Source organism: Gallus gallus, chromosome Z, assembly GCF_016699485.2.
Source record: "Gallus gallus isolate bGalGal1 chromosome Z, bGalGal1.mat.broiler.GRCg7b, whole genome shotgun sequence".
In the NCBI taxonomy this organism is placed as follows: Eukaryota; Metazoa; Chordata; class Aves; order Galliformes; family Phasianidae; genus Gallus; species Gallus gallus.
In genome coordinates, this window is record NC_052572.1 from 16,119,641 (window position 1) to 16,137,673 (window position 18,033).

An 18,033-nucleotide genomic window follows, 5' to 3' on the forward strand; every position below is an offset into this window, starting at 1 on the left:
AATTCCAGTGAAGAAAACTGCTCCTGGAATCCATCATGTTATTTTTTTGATTCTGCTTCATGTCCCAGCTCTTGGCATCTGCATGATATTTTTGGAGGTAAAGTTTTAGACAAATTGTGTCATTTCCCATTGAAACCAGACTAGGACTATCTCATTAGTTGGTCTCAGCTAGGGTGTAATCATATGAAATCAAAAGATTGTAATGAATACATTTTTATTGTCCTCTAGAAAGACATACTGAGGTATTACATCAATTTTTTTTTCTTTCAAACTATAGTATAATGTATAATCAAGTACAAATCAAGACTAGAAATATCTTAATCAGCAACATTCTTCTTTCATGTAGTGTTCAGTGTGTTTTTGTTTTGTTTTGTTTTGTTTTAACTGCTTCATTAGGTGATTGGTTTCATACACATGATTCCCTGAACACCTTGAGAAGATTATCTATGTCTGAGTCTCATCCCATTGAACATAATGCTCTCCATACAGATCCTTGGGCTTTTCTTTTTCCTGTTCCTTCTCCAGAAATTCAAAGCACTCCTAGGTGTTCAAAATGAAACTAAAGGGAACAGTTACCAAGTATTATTTGAAGGGCAAGATGATCTGAGGATTTTCATGTTCTTGGTCATATAAACTGAGGTTCTTCAACTCCTCTGTTTCCTAAGAGTTCCAGTTCTTAAGTTGCTCTAAAGGCAACTCAATCAGAGGACGTGGCAATCAGAATTTATCTCTGTCAAAATAAGAGAGAAGTAATTAGATTTCACTTTCTTATCTTCAGATGTTGATTTTCAAGTATTTCAGTCACTCTATTTACGAACTGAGGAGCTGGGAGATGGACTATGGAGACGGAAAAGCTATATAGAGATGTCCCTTGGGCTGGGATGGAGATAGAATGTTGAACAGTGTTAGTACATGCCTGGAAAGCAGTTGAATATCCCATCAGACTCTTCATAAATTCACATCTGAACTTCCTTGTTATTTAGGCTGCTATGGCAATACATATAAATGAACTTGAAGTTCAAATACATGCATGAAATGAGATCTTTATAGAATAATGGCTTAAATGTAAGTTATTCTGGATACAGGGGCAGAAGCGAAAAGGTAGTGGTGCCTACTGCTGTATAGACAAAAGAATGTATTATAAACAATTTTCTTCAGATATATCAAAGTCACAGAGCATCAGTGTCATGAAAAGTGATAATTACATTAAGTGAAATTCTACAGTATATTATGGGGAAAAAGCAGGTTATTTTGGAAAAGAGATCAAGTTTGCAGTTGTTTTAAGGAGAAATTTTTTGGTAAAAAACAATGGACCTCAGCATCATGCTACATTATCAACAAATTTGAATTTTTTTTTTTTTAAGAAACCATATAATTTGAGGTTTTCTTTCATGGGAATTAATGACATGCCTACTGAGTGATACATAACCATCAATGGTCTATGGGCTGGTTCAGCCTAGTTCCATGACTAATGGGGTGGAGGGACACACAGACCCACGCCCTGGGAAAGGGGAAATGGGAAAAAGGGAAAGGGCAAGGAGGTTGGCCTAAAATAAAACAGCGGCAACAATCTGAGGAGGAAAGTTAATTTACTAAAAAAAAATTTTGGAATGCAAGATAACATGGTATAATACAATATACTACAATTGAAGCTAATAAATCAAATAAAATGAGAAAGAGAGTGTTCAAAAACAAAGGCCTTACTCTAATTCTGAAGGCGAGACATCTAGCTGGGATGAGCAGAAAGGAAACAGAACCATCTCATGATCTGTGAACAGCTTTTATGTTTTACGCTGAATGGAAAGCAGAAATGCAAAGTCCCCTGGGGTATGTAGTTCTTTTTCTTCTCAGAACCAGGAACCCAAAAATATCAGCAGTCTCTGGAATGGGACCATTAACTGTAACTCCCAGTGCACTACACAATGTTATGATGTGGAATTCTGATAACAAAGAATCATAAAACCATGACAGTAACTCACCATAAGACATCAGTAAAAAAATTAGATTCAACATATATTTATGAATTACAATAGATATTAATCAATTCTTTCAATTATTGACAATAATATATCCTCACTGGAGGAGTTCAATAAAACAAAAAACTAATACAAGGAAAAAACCTATATCTGACAATCTGCATAACATTCATACTGTGTTTATTCACAGTAAGCATCTTTAAGATATCCTTCACAAATCAGTAGCTTCATGGGATTAGGAGTGATCATGCCTAGATTTAGTAATGAATCCCCCTGCTCAGGATATTGTAACAGGTATAAAACCCTTTCCAGGCCATATGGTGACAGAGGGCAGCACTCTTTCCCAGGGGCCATGTCAGATCTAGCCACAATCTATTGTAAGGCACAGTTGGTGAAACCTGATACTCACTTAGTTTAGCTCAACAGAAGTCCCCTTAAAGATAGTATCAAGAGTATAGTGATCACACAAAATCGCTTGCATTTTGTCACTGTACCACATTTCCCACATAATCCAATATGTGTTCATCACACAATGCAGTGGTTTCACCTTTTTCCTTCTAAAATATATTCGTTTATCTGTATGAATATGTAAATAAATACATACTTACATGCATTTTTATAAAACTCATCACATGAACCGTCTCCAGAAGTCAAAGCAGATCTAAAACTGTAATTCTAAACAAGAGGAAAACAAATACTGATACACTGACAAATTTATTTTATGGTTTTTTTTGGTAGATAATCTGGTAAGCATCCTTACCATTTTTCCATCAGACATCATGTAAGGTTTGAGTTACTCATGGTTGCAAAGGAAATTATAAATTCACCATAAATTCATCATTCTGCAGTCATTTGCTTCTGGAATTCACTTTGAAGATTCCATTTAAAGCAAACAGAGTTGTATTTATAAATACAAACAGTAAAAATAATACAAACAGACTGGGGAGAGTGGGAGGGATGTGAGGAGGCAGTGCAGTGGGGCAGAAGAGATTAATTCCATAGAGTTCTTGCTTATCTCTAGAGCTGCTGTTGACCTTTTATAGTACAGAGGTCTCTCTCAGTTAAAGTGCTTAAGGCTTCGCTTTCATCTAGTAGCTATAAAAATCAGGCACAAATTCATTATCATAATTCTCACATGCTCCCCAGAACAGTAGCCCATGTATTGCTCATGCAACACAAGCCAACCATTCTCTCACCATTGTCCACTCCACTGTACTGTCAGCAGCAACAAAACGCAAAAAGGCACGACAAATACTTTAATTCAGTTAAAATTAATCAGGAGATCAATTAGGCAGAAAGTAATTACTCAACCTGTAATTTGAGTAGGAAACAGTAGCAGATGTTCCTACTTTCACATATAGTAGATGGGGCCTTTAATTAGCTTAAAATAGCCTCATCTTTGGAATTCACTTGCTATCCACTTGGTCAATAATGGTCTCATTTTATTGACCTGCAAGGTTCATGTGTTTTCCCCATCTGCAAGATATTGGGAAAACTATTGTATGATGTTAAAAATATTTTAGCTTTAGAAACAACCCTTTACTGAGTAAGACTTACAGGGAGGATTTACAGAAAGACTTATGTTCCAGTTTTCAAAAACCCTGGTTCATTTTAATGTGCATCAATCCATATATTTATAAAATCATAGGTTTAAATGCCATACAAGATAGCATACATTCTATCATGTCCTCTCGTAGGGACAAGGGTCCAATTGCTTCACAAGAGACAAAAACATTGGCTGCTAAATCACTGATCTTCCTTTATTAGGCATATTTGTCTCTCCAAGAAAAATTTCTGTTTGGGTACCAAACAATCCACTTGTTTCCTTGCTTTGTCCAGCAAGATCTCATACCATCATATCATAATCTAAAGCTTCATATTGTACTTCATACCTTGAAACAAAGTGAAATAATATTTCAGTAGGGAAGTTTTTTTTCTCTCATTTACCTAATCTTCCCTAGAAAATAAAATGCTGTATTCACTAAATCATACCTCTGTTGCCATGGAAATTGTAGAGATTTTACACCTTGGCATTTTGACTTCATTTGTGGATCACACTGGAGAAGGAGATGGAATAAGACAAGTTGGGCTAAGAGGGTAACACAATGATTTAAACAAAAGCATCTCTTATAATTAAACCAAAATGTCAAGGATATGCATGGAAAACACAGAAAAGATAAGTGGTTTTATATGTAAACATTTTCATTAAACACATTTTCCCTTATCTATTCTTCTCCTTAGAATGACTATAAATTATACTCCCCAAATATATATATATATATATATTTGACAATATTACTTAATAATACCATGGATAATATATATATATTTACCTACCTAATAATACTTTGGATAATATTAAATAATAATATTTTATAATACTGGCATACAGGACATGAAACAATCACCAAAGCAAGTCAAATCAAACTTTAAATGGAATAATACTCAGGATGATTTTAGCTCAACAGACTATTAACACTTAAAAGCTGGATTGCTTTTCTGACTGCAAGTTTCCTCATAAAATGACCATTGCAAAAACTGGACAAATGGAAAATTTAAAGTTTGAAGTTGTAGTGAAATAAAAGGAACTTGATTGTTCCAGTAGCCTGCCATTCTACCTAATACTAACAGGGCATAAAAGAGAATTGCATTTAAATTCATCATCAGTTATTCAAACTAGTGAGTATGTAAACAGTTGCTATCTAATCTCTGTTCTTCCTTCATTGCAGGTATATATTGGCCAAGGAAGATAACAAGATTTTTTTAAAAAAGCAAAATGCATGTATGTCCCTGGTATGGTTCAAAAGAAACCATACTTACATGCAGGCTGCTAAAATTCCAGTGAGCAGGTAATTTCATCTGGGTTAATCTTTAATGCTATGCAAAGGCTTCTATGTTATGGGTGGTTAAGTGAAACATATACTGAACAAATCTCACGGAGTTAATCCACTGAAGTTTGCTCCTCTCCTTCACTACTTTCCATAGGGCTAAAATATAATCTCTTTAGTGGTTGTGTTTTTCAGTAGTGCTGTCCTATTTTCCTTGACCACTGTCTCAGTTTAAAATGTACTGAAAATAGGAAATTTGCTTTAGGCTCTTCACCCAAGCCAATTAAAATAGGCAGAAGGAAGAAAGCTGGGTGTTTCTGGCCAAAATGCTCTGCATAGTAAATACAAGAAGGATTTCAGAAAGCACATGATTCTTGAGTTCTACTGTGAATAATTACTTAATTTCAGGGGCCACAGTAGGTAAGGTAGTAAGCCTTGTGTTACTTTATAATCATCAGCATCATATTGCCACTTCTATTTGGCCGCATATATGCTGGAGCAGAATAGCATGACCTTTCTGTTTTGGACTTGGATATTTTGAACATAGTCACTGTCAAGCTGAGATCTGTGGCACCGTTCACTGTATTGAAAGAGAATATCCTGCAGTAACTCTGTAGGAGTTAATTTGTTAACATAAAGATCCTACCCATACTGAGATGAGCTTTCAGTTGTCAACTGCATGAGGAACAACATGGATACAGCTGAGCATTTCATTTAGTGGATGCCTACACCGATTCAGGAAGAGAAAAGGAAACACAGACCCACTCTCCTTCAGTGATTCAAGTAGCAAATGATTGTGTAATGTAACGTACATAGATTCAGTATGAGTTTCCCGAGTGAAACTACACAGCATCACTAGTGGATGGCTAGTCTGGCTCTACTAGCTAGTGTTCAGTCACACTTACATGAAAACAGCTATATATTTTGGAAGGGATTGGTGAGGGGCATCTAGTTTAAACCCTTGCTCAAATCAAAGAGTATTTCAAACAAGATCATTGATAGTTATTCAGCTGAACTGTTAGTATCTCTGAGTCTGATGATTCCAGGTCTTCCCTGAGCAATCTCTAAATATTAAAAATGCCCCAAGAACCTATTTCCTGATTCTTAAACAGAATTTGTGTTACTGAAACTTGTGAGTATTCTCTTGTGATTATTCTTATTTTTTCTCACTGTGCTTAGAGAAGAGTCTGACTCCATCTTCTCTATAAAGTAGTATCAAATTATTAAAAAGCCAAGATTCTTAACCTAGTTGCCTTTGAACAAATCCAGATACCCCATATATCACACCAACTACTTAATTACCTCCACAGCCTTTCACTGGACTCACTTTAGTATGTTAGTGACCTCAGCATACTGCAAATGTGAAAACTGAACAGAGTACAGTAGATGTGATCTCACAGGTACAGAAGAGAGGTGAATAATTAGTTCTCTCATTTCTCTTGTTCTGCTCTTGCCAATAAAACCAAATCGTACTTAGCATTCTTTTCTACAAAGATGCAGACCTGATGCACATTCAGTTCACCCACTAGGATTCCAAGAGCTGGTTCTGCAAAGCTGCTTTCTGTCCTGCTGTTGCCCAGCCTGCTCATCTGCATGGGCAGCAGAGGTACAGAGCTGGTACAAAATTTTACTTTTATCTTTGCTTGACACCAGGAGGTTTCTGTGTGCCCCTATGCTCAGTGTCACACTGGCTGCAAACATGCCAACACTGGATCTCTATTTTGTACACCTGATCTCTACTTTGGAAATGATACATTTACCATATGAGAATCTCAGGGCAAAAGATGGAAAGTCTCACCTTAAGAAGCAGTTTCGATATATCAACAACTTAGATCATCCCATGGTGTAGCTGCTCTGCATCATTTTCCTTGGGAATCAGATTTCTTGTCTCTCTTTTCCAACTTACAGTGTTAAATATAGCCAAAGAAATTCTATGAGTGTAGCACTAGTGCATAATTAAATTTATCAGTTTGAAAAAAACAGATCTGCTGTCCTTCTCCTGATAAAACTTACTACTCGAGTAGAGAGTCTGTAAAAATATTACTATCTCAACATTCTCCTTTTCATTCACAGGGCATCAATGAGAACAGAAAATAAAGCGAAGTGTAGACTAAGCTGGTGCTAAATTGCCTCCTTCAGCACTTGTGAGGATTTTTTGTTTTATAAGGTGGTGCACCCCTTTCTCTATCCATGCATAAGTAACACTGCAGGACAAGATTGCATAAAGCTGAATACTGTGGCTCTGTTAAATGTGATATGTGAAATAATCCAACTTCAGAGAAACATGGGATTTAGCACACATGAATGTATTGAAATATGCACTGTACCTAAAATTTCACAGTCAAACTTGTCTCTAGTAGTCATAAATAAGCATTTGTGTATCAGTTCATGTCTAACTGTTCTGGAGAATTTGTAGACACTTAGTGCTGACAGGCAGTGGATGTCATCCTTTAAATAGCATTCTTTTAGCAGCAGGGGTACCTCTAAAAGATCTGAGATAACATCAGAGACCATTCAAATTATTTTCTGTACACTACTACAGCCTATTACCAGAAGTACTTTAAAACATTTGTAAAGCCAGGAAGTAGTATCAGTTTATCATATTATACTATTCAGACTGAAGTAATTAAATTGTCAAGTATTCATGCTCATCTAATATTATGATCCATTTACTGATTAGAAAGATACAATGATCCAAACCCCACTTAAAGAGTGTATTCCTTACATTTGTGGATTCTCACTACCACTTATGAGATGTGCATAGGTAATAAAAAAGGATTTTGATCATAGCCATTATCATTTCATATATCACTTCATCATTTTTCCATGAAAATATTGTATTGCATGGGATCATCAAACATAGAAAATGTCGTGATTTGACACACAATTTCTTCATTCTGTAGTTTTTCACATAAACTGAGACAAATAATTAGGGAAGGAGTTACAGGATCTTGTCAGCTACCTTACAACAATAATCTTAAATCTCTTTGCACGTATTACAGCACATGTAACACATAAAAAAGTAAAAGCCTACAGGTCTTCTTAACCCAGCCTTGATTCAGTGCTCAAAAAAATCTGTGAACATCTTTTTGTACTGCCAAATCAAGTTCTATTTTTCAAAGCTTTTGTATCAAAGCAGTTACATATATGTAATAAATCATAACAAGCATTGCTAATTCAAGGACAGTACATATACTGACAAAAGCAGCAAATGTATTGTTCACGTTGAACAATTCAACTGTTACTGCTCACTGAAGCTGAGAAATTTATTTATTTTGCAGATCCCTGGTAGATGTGCCCTCATCTGATTCTTATGAAACTGCTTAAGTCTCTTGAGCTTGTGAAATATCATTTAGATCAATTAGATGAAGTGGAATCAAAAGAAGTATTCAGTGGCTGAGACAAGATACATGAAATAAATGTACCAGTAGATTGCACAACAATAAAATAACAAAATAAACTATATCATTCTAGACATTAAATCCTTGCAGCTCACCTGGATCCTCAATTTTAGTCCTTAACTCAGAAGCTGATTAGGAGAATATGATAATTCAGGAAATTAAGAAACACATGCAGACTAGATTCACAGCAGGCATTTTTTCCAATACAGCAACTGGCACAGCTGGTCTCCAAGTGCAAGTAGTGGCACAGCACCAGGTCCTCCACTTCAAAATCACTCCCCAGTACATCAGGCATTTCATACACTCCAACCTTGAAATAAATAAATAAATAAAATTAAAAATTCTTACACATGATATATTTTTTCCAGTTGTCTATTCAAGTGTTTGGCAAATTTCTGAAAAGGTTGACTGTTTACAATAATGTCTTTTTACAAGTTGTTCATCTTTTAATGGACATTTAGACTAAGCCTGAGTTCATGCCAAATGTGAAGATGATGTCTGGTTCAAAAGGCTCTTCATGTAGCTAATAAAAGTGAGTGTCTTCTCCCAGAGAAACAGCCCTTTTCAAACATTATTAAACATGCCTCAACTTACACAGTGTCCTGGCCAGCCCCAGAGAGTGGAGAATGTGATGAATAATTCTCTGTAGAAATATTTATGTAATCTTTGCATTCGTGTACAGATGAAGGCTATGACAAGGTTTATTACTGTAAAAGCAAAAGTAACCTGTCTGAAATCTCTTCAGAAGTAAAGGTACCGATTCATTGCATCATTTTCCTGATGGCATCAGCATGCCCAATAATGTTTTGGGATGGTGAAGTTCGATGGAAAGACTAATGTCTTCTGACAAAGAAGATTAAATTTGGAATATTGAACTGATTTTCTCCAGGCTGATCTTGGTCCCTCAGAGCTGTATACATGAGCTGAGCACAGCTTTCAGGTTGGAAATCTTACAATTACCACATATTTTAAAATCATATTACTTGAATGTATTCCAAACATGCTGTGCCTGGAATATCAGTATGACCTTGTGAAAATAGAAAAGGGTCAAAATATGTCATCTTTTTATTTTCCCTTGGCTTCCCAGGCATTAAGTTAGCAAAATTTATGATCTTTTTTTTTTATTATTATTATTTCCTTCACTTAAGAATTATTTTTGAATTGTATTATCTTGTTTAGAAATATGTCTTTTTCTAAGAACACAGTCCAGAAAGGAGCATTTATTTTCTACAAAACAGGAAGATGCTTAGGACAAATTTGTTCCTGCACGTATGTTATGTAGGTTGTTCTGAAATTAAAGCCTCCTATTCATTTACATGAAAACTACAACAGATACAAAGAGCAATATAAAGCTATTTGATAGAGCAAATTCTCAGCTACAAAACATTATCTTTTAACACAATCACCACCATTGGCTACACACTTTCACCGGTAACAAACAAGAATCTGGATGCTGCGTTCATGAAAAGCTGCACCAGCAGAAGTGCAGTGTTGCTGTTGCCACTGCTGTACACTGACCACTGCTTCACTGTGCTCACATTCCCTGTTTGGTCTGCATAAACATTCAGCAAGTGTTGATGAATGTCAGTGAATGCCATATTTTCCTCATGGAGGAATTCAATTCCATACTTTTGCTTCCTACAGACTTCCATCTCAGATGCCCTTTTGTCAGACTGCCTCTCTGCTGCTATGTGTTGCACAGCAACAAACTGGGATATTGGTGGGAAAATTCAACCTCTGTTGCTATACCACCAGCATCCATATCTGACATCATGAACGAACATAATGAAAGTGGTGTTTTGTTTCTGAGAATTTGCTCTATCAAAGAGTGTTGTTGTGTTCTTTGTATCTATTGTAGATTCCACAGAAATCAGTAGAAGGCACTACATTTCAGGCAATATAGGTACAAACAATTGATAGACTATTTATTGCTACAAATCAATACTTTTATTTATGATTTTGGAAAAAAAGAAAAAGAAAAACAAACACAGGCAATTTTACAAAATATCAGTAAAAAAAAAAAAACAACATCAAAACTGAAAGTGAGTTCTTCTGGATCAATAAGAAGAGGAAAATTTAAACTGAAAATTTTTGAAAAATTAATTACAGATCTCTGGTTTTGTTTATGAGTTTGAGTTCAGAAAGGTATACAACAGCATCATTAAGTTATGTTTAACCAACACACAGAGGGACATAATCTCTCTCCTGAAGAACTGATTTAGAACCGTAGAACAAAAGGCCTTTTGGAAGGGACCTTTAAGGGTAAACCTGTACAACTGTTTTGCAATGAACAGGGACACCTACAGCTAGACCACATTTCTTAGAGCCTGCTTCCACCTGACCTTTATTATCTCTGGAGGTGGGGATCCACCATCTCTCAGGGAAACCTGTTCCAGTGCCCCATCAATCTTATTGTAAAAACCTTCTTTACGTCCAGTCTAAATCTCCCCTCCTTTAGTTTGGAACAATTTCCCATTGTCCCATTACAACAGACACTGCTAAAGAGTCTGTTCCCTTTTTTCTTATAGTCCCTCATTAGATAATGAAAGGCCGCACTCAGATCACCTTGGAGCCTTCTCTTCTCCAGGTTCAGCAGTCCCAGCTCTCTCAGCCTATCCTCTTAGTGAAGTTATTACACAGAATAGAAAATCATAGAATCATAGAATCGCTAAGGTTGGAAAAGACTTACAGGATCATCCAGTCCAACCATTTGCCCTTCACCAATGGTTCTCGCTAAACCATGTCCCTCAACACAAAATCCAAATGTTCTTTCAACACCTCCAGGGTCGGTGACTCCACCACCTCCACTGGAATGGCAGCCCATTCCAGTGCCTGACCACTCTTTCAGAGAAGTAGTATTTCCTAACGTCCAGCCTGAATCTTCCCTGGTGCAGCTTGAAGCCATTCCCTCTAGTCCTATCACTAGTCACACAAGAGAAGAGGCTGACACCCAGCTCACTACAACCTCCCTTCAGGTAGTTATAGAGAGCAATAAGGTCTCCCCTGAGCCTCCTCTTCTCTAGGCTGAACAATCCCAGCTCCTTCAGCCGCTCCTCATAAGGCCTGTGCTCCAGACCCCTCACCAGCTTTGTTGCCCTTCTCTGGACATGCTCCAGGGCCTCAATGTCTTTCTTACAGTGAGGGGATCAAAACTGGACACAGTATTCGAGGTGCGGCCTCACCAGTGCTGAGTACAGGGGGGTAATTATTCCTGTTGGCCACACTATTTCTGATACAAGCCAGGATGCCATTGGCCTTCTTGGCCACTTGGGCACACTGCTGGCTCATGTTCAGTCTAGCATCAATCAACACCCCCAGGTCCATTTCCTCTACAAAAGTAGGTATTAAATATGCTGATAAAGGAAGAAAAGTTATAATTCCTACAAATATCTTATACATGACCTGAAGGATAATATGGAGCAAAGTGGAAGATGACAACGAAGATAATCCTTGTTGTCAACCACAAGAATTTGAAGACAAAAATAATTTTGCCTACCTGTACTTCCTCAGATTGAAGACTGATAATCCAGTGCTGTTGCGAGACTGACCATAACCAGTTTATTTCAGTGTACAACAAGCCAAATTAGCTTTTCAAGGCACCATCCTGCCAGGTTTACAGACAAAGTCCCTCTTAGCAGACTGGTCCTTCTAGTGGTAACTCAATATCCACTCCCTACTGCAGTCTTCTATAAATACAGACTCTAAGTCTACTTAACAGCATTATAAAAGGAAGAACTTCAGCTCAAGAAAGTCATTCTGTGTCATTTTTTGTTGGAGGTGCAATGGAGAATCTGTTAGGGATGCTGGGAGGAGAGGACTGAAGATAAAAGGAGCTGTGAAAGTAAAGATATCAGTAGAAAACTTTTTTAGCTATACTTAACGGTGATTTTTGGAAGGAAAAGAACCTTTATTATTTCATAATGTATTATACCTTTTTTGTTTAATTAGAATTTCCAGTGAGGGCTTTCAAAGGCTCCTGGTTCAAGCATTATACCTATGTTGCATCAAACTGAAATATATTGGTATATTTGCAAAGGCACAATGGTCTCTGTGCTGAAAGGTGTTCTGCCCCTTCAGTTAGACATGCAGTAGCACAGTAATTAGTATGATTTTATGTATGTTATTGTTTAAGCAGTTGGCACTTCGGTGAATTTTGCATAGAAAAAAATATTTTATCTGGCTCAGTTGTTATTACAATACACAAATTCAGCACAAAGTACAACTTTTCTTCTAAGTGGATGAGAAAAAAGATATATATATATATATAATAAGGGCAAGCAAAGTGCAGTTTTATTCCATCTCACTTGACAGCCTTTGAATTCAGAAGTTGCACATTTAAATAATGAGGCATATCACCAATTGTGACCAACCCTAGCTCACGGGAACTTTGTACAGATATAACAGTTCCACAAAGGTACGCTCTAATTATGCAAATCACGATGCCTTGGCATTCGCTCAGAGAAGCCGCTCTCTATTCAATGGCAGAAAAAAGTGTCAGAACAGCATGCTGCTACTTGGCTACTTCCTTAATAGCCCACCAGCTTGTCAAAGGCTGAGTGTCCTGTTCTTATGCAGTTTGTCTAATCTTACGAGTTCTACAATTATTTTGTCATTGTGATGGATGAAGGCTGGTCTGCAAACAGCCTGATGTTTTTCTAATTGTGGGTGGTATTTGGCAACCTCTAAAATACTAAAGGAAGATACTCTATTTTTTTTTTTTTCATTTTATCAATAAAAAAGAGGAAGGAATTTAAGGGGAAAAAGGTAAAATGAAACAACTATCAAACAACAATGATAAATACCAACTTCATATGAAAACAGCTGACATTGGCTATAGAGCTCTGAAAAGTATGCTTATAAATATTAATAAACCTTCTAAATTATCCTTAGTGAAATATCTTGTCACCTGTCACAAAATTGTGAATTCCTAAAAAAAATTAGTATAATATTAAATAGATAATAAATAGAGAATTATGCTTGTTGCAGAATTTTTCAGCATGATATCTGTATAAAAGACATCAATATGTGTTGCACTTTCTGAAATGAATTAAAGACAGAAAATGAGGTAATGATTTTCCATTATCTCCGTATTTGCTTTTTCAGTATGAGACTGGAAGGAAAACTTGTGAAACCATATCTTGTTTTTTTGCCAGTTTTATAGCTGTGTGATATTAGAAAATACATGAAAAACAGGGAAAAAGAAATAAAGTGCAGCCTAAGCTCCTTTGACAACTGGCCAGTTTGTGAAGGTATATTTCTGTCTCTATCCTCACCCTGACCCTTTCTCACAAATGAAAAAATGTCAAACTCTGTCTGTGAATGAAGCCCCCCCCCAGGAAGAGCAACTCATCTCCAAAAGCTGTTAGCCTTGCCCTTCTCCCTGCTGCAAATAATTTTTTTGCTGTATGAAAGTCCAATCCAGTTCCATTTGATGTGAGTGGGATTTCCTTTTGCATCTTGACTGCAGAATTCATAGTTAAAAAACTTTGGCCTTTCCTAAGAAAGGGTGGCATGAAACAAAAAAAATGTATAAATCTTCCATATACAGTGAATTTTCCTCTTTAACCTTTGCCATGTTTTGAAAACATTTAGAAAAATGTGAAGATATTCATCTCTAAGACTGAATGTATTGTTATTTATCTACATGACAATTCATTTGTGACCCAAATGAGGAGTCTATTCTTCTACTTTCTACATAGAGAAATCAACTGTCGAGATAAATACTAAGAACAGAGTACAAAAATATGTTAATCCTCCTCTTATTCATTTGTACAAGAGATTTAAGGGGAAATTTAATATGGATATTGCTAGATTCTGAACAACAGCCAAACTAATTCTATAAAAGTGCTCTGTCTATATATTAACTACTGTAAATATGCAGCGATTCAATCCTATTTGCATTACCTTCAAACATCTGATAGGATTTTCCTCAGTTTTTTTCATAATTTTTCAAAAACATCAAGAACAAAAATGAGGATTCAGCAGCTTGAGCAATTGCTCTATTTAGTCAAATATCAGAGATACTGTGGGTTAAGATATTTTAGATATTTCAATTTTACATAGTTCATTCTTTTCTTAATTGATTATGAATTTCTATGGATGAAATAACCTCTCGTTAACTCAAAATTTATTAATGATTTGGAGCTACAACAATGGCATTTATGTTGGCCACTGGCCATATTGCATCAAATACATAAAAGTATAATTATAGCATCATATGTGAGTGGTTTAATCACTTCCAAATCACTTGTCAGTTTGGCCAAAACAAACAAACAAACAAACAAAAAAACAATTTACTTTTGATTTGGAAGTAGTTATAATATGATAAGTATTGAGTTAAATCAATTTTTTTTTTGTACAGAGAAGCATAGATAGTTACAGCATCACTGAAAGAACTCCCAGGCAGCTAATTTTGAAAAAGAATTTTGTCACACTATTTGAATATCATGACAGAAAACAAAGGAAAAAAAAAAAAAGGAAAAAGGAAAAAGAAATGTTTCACTGTGTATGGAAATTACCCTGTTAACTTTTTTGACATCTTGTTTCATTTCTCCATCCCTCTGGAATAAGTCTACCTAGACAATGACACCAAGCAGTGATGTACTTGGGTAAGAAGAAATCACAGAATCACAGAGTCATAGAATCACAGAGACTGCAAGGGACATCTGGAGATAATTGAGTCCAAGCACCCTGCTAAAACAGGTTTCCTACAGTAGGTTACATAAGAAAGCTTCCATATCATTTTTGGATATCTCCAGAGAAGCAGACACCACAACCAGCTTGCTGTGGAAGGCTTGTTTCAGTGCCCTGTTACCTTCAAAGTAATGAAGATTTTCCTCATGCTTTTACAGATGTTGCTATTGCCCATTGTTCTGTCTCTGAACAGTACAAGAGCCTGGCTCCATCCACTGGACTTGTGCTCTTCAGGTAATTGTAAATATTTATAAGATCACCTCCCAGACTTATCCCAAGTGTGAACAGTCCCTGGTTTCTCAGCCTTCCTTCATGAGGGAGATCCTTCAGACCCCTAATTATGTTTGTAGTTCTTTGCTGGACTCGTTCTAGGAGGTCCCTGTCTGTTGAACTGAGGAACTCAAAAGTGTACACAATATTCCAGATACGGCCCCAGAAGGGCCACCTGCAGTAAAGCAAGAGAAGAACCTCCCTCAATTTCCTGGTCACACTTTTTTTAGTGCGCTGCTGACTCATGGCCAACCATTTATTACTAAGTAATGGCCAGCCATATTAATATTAAGTAATAATATTAAAACGTATTATTAAATATATATAAGTAGCAATATTTTTGGAGTGAGTGTTTGTACAAATGAAAAAACATCAAAGCAGAGAAAAGTGTTGAGTTAATTGAATAGAAGTAATGGATCTGTGGGTTTAATGGAATTCAATAGCCACTTCACAGGTTGATTCCAAAGAAAACTTACCTGCATGCTCTGACCATGCATTTAGTTCCTTTTTTGGAAATGTTGTGCATAAATCTAATGACCAAAACTAAGTACATGTCTACTTGTAATTAAAATAAGCAGAACAAGGAGCAATTAAAGCTACTAATTATTTACTAAAACACATGAGTCTGCAAGGTGGATTTCCAAGTTATTTTTTAAATTAAAAAGAAATTTTGAAGTGAGATTGCCATCAATATATTTATGAGTTGTGCCCTATTTCATAGAATCATATAATGGCTTAGATTGAATCATCTAGTTCTAACTCTCCTGCCATGGGCTAGTTGCTACCCACTAGATTGCCCAGGCTCCTGTCTAGTTTGGTGTAGAACTTCTCCAGGAAGACATCCACAGTTTCTCTGGGCGACCTGAGCCAATGATTCACATCCCCCTGGGTAAAGAATTTCCATAGAACAACTAACTTAAATCTGCCCTCTTTTTGCTTAAACCATTTTTCCTTGTCCTACCATCATGTAAAAGGTTAGTCTCCCTCCTGCTCATAAACTTCTCTATGTGTAGGAACCTACAGTGCCACTGTAATGCTGTATTATTTTTGCAAAATTGTTTTCCATGACTGTAAGGAGTACATAGTTGAAATAATAATTAATCAAATAATTATTGAAGTTGAATCAAATAATCAAAGTAGCTTTTTTTGGCTGCTACTTCAAGTTTATGGCAAATATTTGTATGTGTCACAAACAAGATTTTGATTTTAAGTTGGAAATCGACAATTAAACCAAATAATATTTGTATATATAACCATATATTCATATAGTAACTAACACAACTGATAATTGTAACCCATGAAATATCAGATAAGAACAATCAAACAATCATATTTCTAATACTGCTTTGTATGTAGTGGCGTTTGACAGCCTACAGTCAGTATCTTCAAAATAAAATATCATATGGCAAATACTCTATAATTCACATTATTTACAACATTTTTCCCGTCTTTTTCCATAAATGTAGAACACATATAGTAGAGTCCCATGAGGCCATTGTTCATAAAGTAGCTGGCTACACTTTTTGAAAATTGATCATCAAAATCTCGTGACACTCACAGAAAAAAATACAAAGAAAAGTGTATCTCACTCTAAATTCACTGATGTAGCCTAAAATGGATAGCTGTGTTTGCACTGAAGATTTCATCTCAAGTGGTTGTCTTTGTATTATTAAAAGAAACAGGTACTCAAATACTTCAGAAAGTGTATGAAGGAACATGGAGAGATGCACAGGACTGTGTTCTCTAGCCGAACAGTGAGAGCACAGAGATTGCAAGTGCCATTAAACCTTCCAAGAACATCCTGAATGCTTGCTGCCTTAAACCTCCTAAGTGAGCATAGTAAAAAATGTGTAGATAAGAATTGGTGTATTTGATTAAAAGTGATGAGCTTAAGCATGATTTAATTATACTAAATTAGTTATTTCTACCATGTATGTACTTTTTAAAATTTTACTCATCCTAGAGAGAAGAATTAACTGCAAGGATGTTCACTTTTGATTTTTTTTTTCTGGTTTAATTATTGACTTTTGTAAAAATGTTATTTATATTTATCACATACCACACCAACACTTAGGTGTGAGGTGTGACTCAGGTCAAACAAGCTCCCCGTAAAATCCTAACTCATTACAATGCAGGAAGTGATGTTAAATATGTTTACATTTGTGCATCAGAACTAGTTGGAATCTAACACTGGAAGTCAGTCTAAGAGAACAGGTCCAGGTACTGGTTAGTTCAGGGTTTGTCAGAATCCTCCAAATCTGTTATTTTTGCAAAAATTCTAATAAAATACAAGATCTTTAATAATAAAGGGAGAAAAATGAGACACAGAAAAAGAGAGAAGAAGAAAAACTGAGGAACAGTCAAAAATTTCTTATTTAGTCTCACTGGTGAAATGAAGAAGCTGGAGCAAAAATACTGCTTTGTTGGGTTACCTGTTAAAACAACGCTCCACTTGAATATAGAGAATTTGACTTTAAATCTTTCCTAACCCTGTGTTTAAGCTTGCATGCGCATTGTAATATCATAGTTCACATGAGAGACTGATTCATTGTAGAATATTGAGATTCTTCCTCTTCCTGCCCAAGTGAGTTCCTCACTGGTAATACTCCTTGCTAGTGTCTTTTTTTTTTTTTTTTTTTTTTTTTTTTTTTTATGATAGAAGCCATTATGGATTTGATTGCTTTGCGAGAAAATAATTTGATATTTTGTGTAGAAATTGTTACTTTAAGAAATCAGTACTTCTTATTTAAAATAACTGCAGAGTTTTCCTTTAAAGTTAAGCAACAAGCAAATACTAAGACTACATTAAGTATTGCATAGTTACAGTGCAATTTATTTATTTCTGAGATCTAGTTTTGTATGTCA

The 18,033-nt window shown here is 35.8% G+C and overlaps 1 long non-coding RNA gene across 1 annotated transcript; it reads right to left on the bottom strand.

The window, feature by feature from the left end:
* Positions 1-202: 202 nt before the first annotated feature.
* LOC121108533 lies at positions 203-5,036 on the bottom strand. The gene is made up of 5 exons (XR_005843072.1): positions 4,797-5,036; positions 3,969-4,033; positions 2,585-2,651; positions 1,705-1,940; positions 203-730 (listed from the first exon to the last, which is right to left on the bottom strand). It is a non-coding gene; the product is annotated as an uncharacterized LOC121108533 (long non-coding RNA).
* Between the last annotated feature and the right edge of the window lie 12,997 nt (positions 5,037-18,033).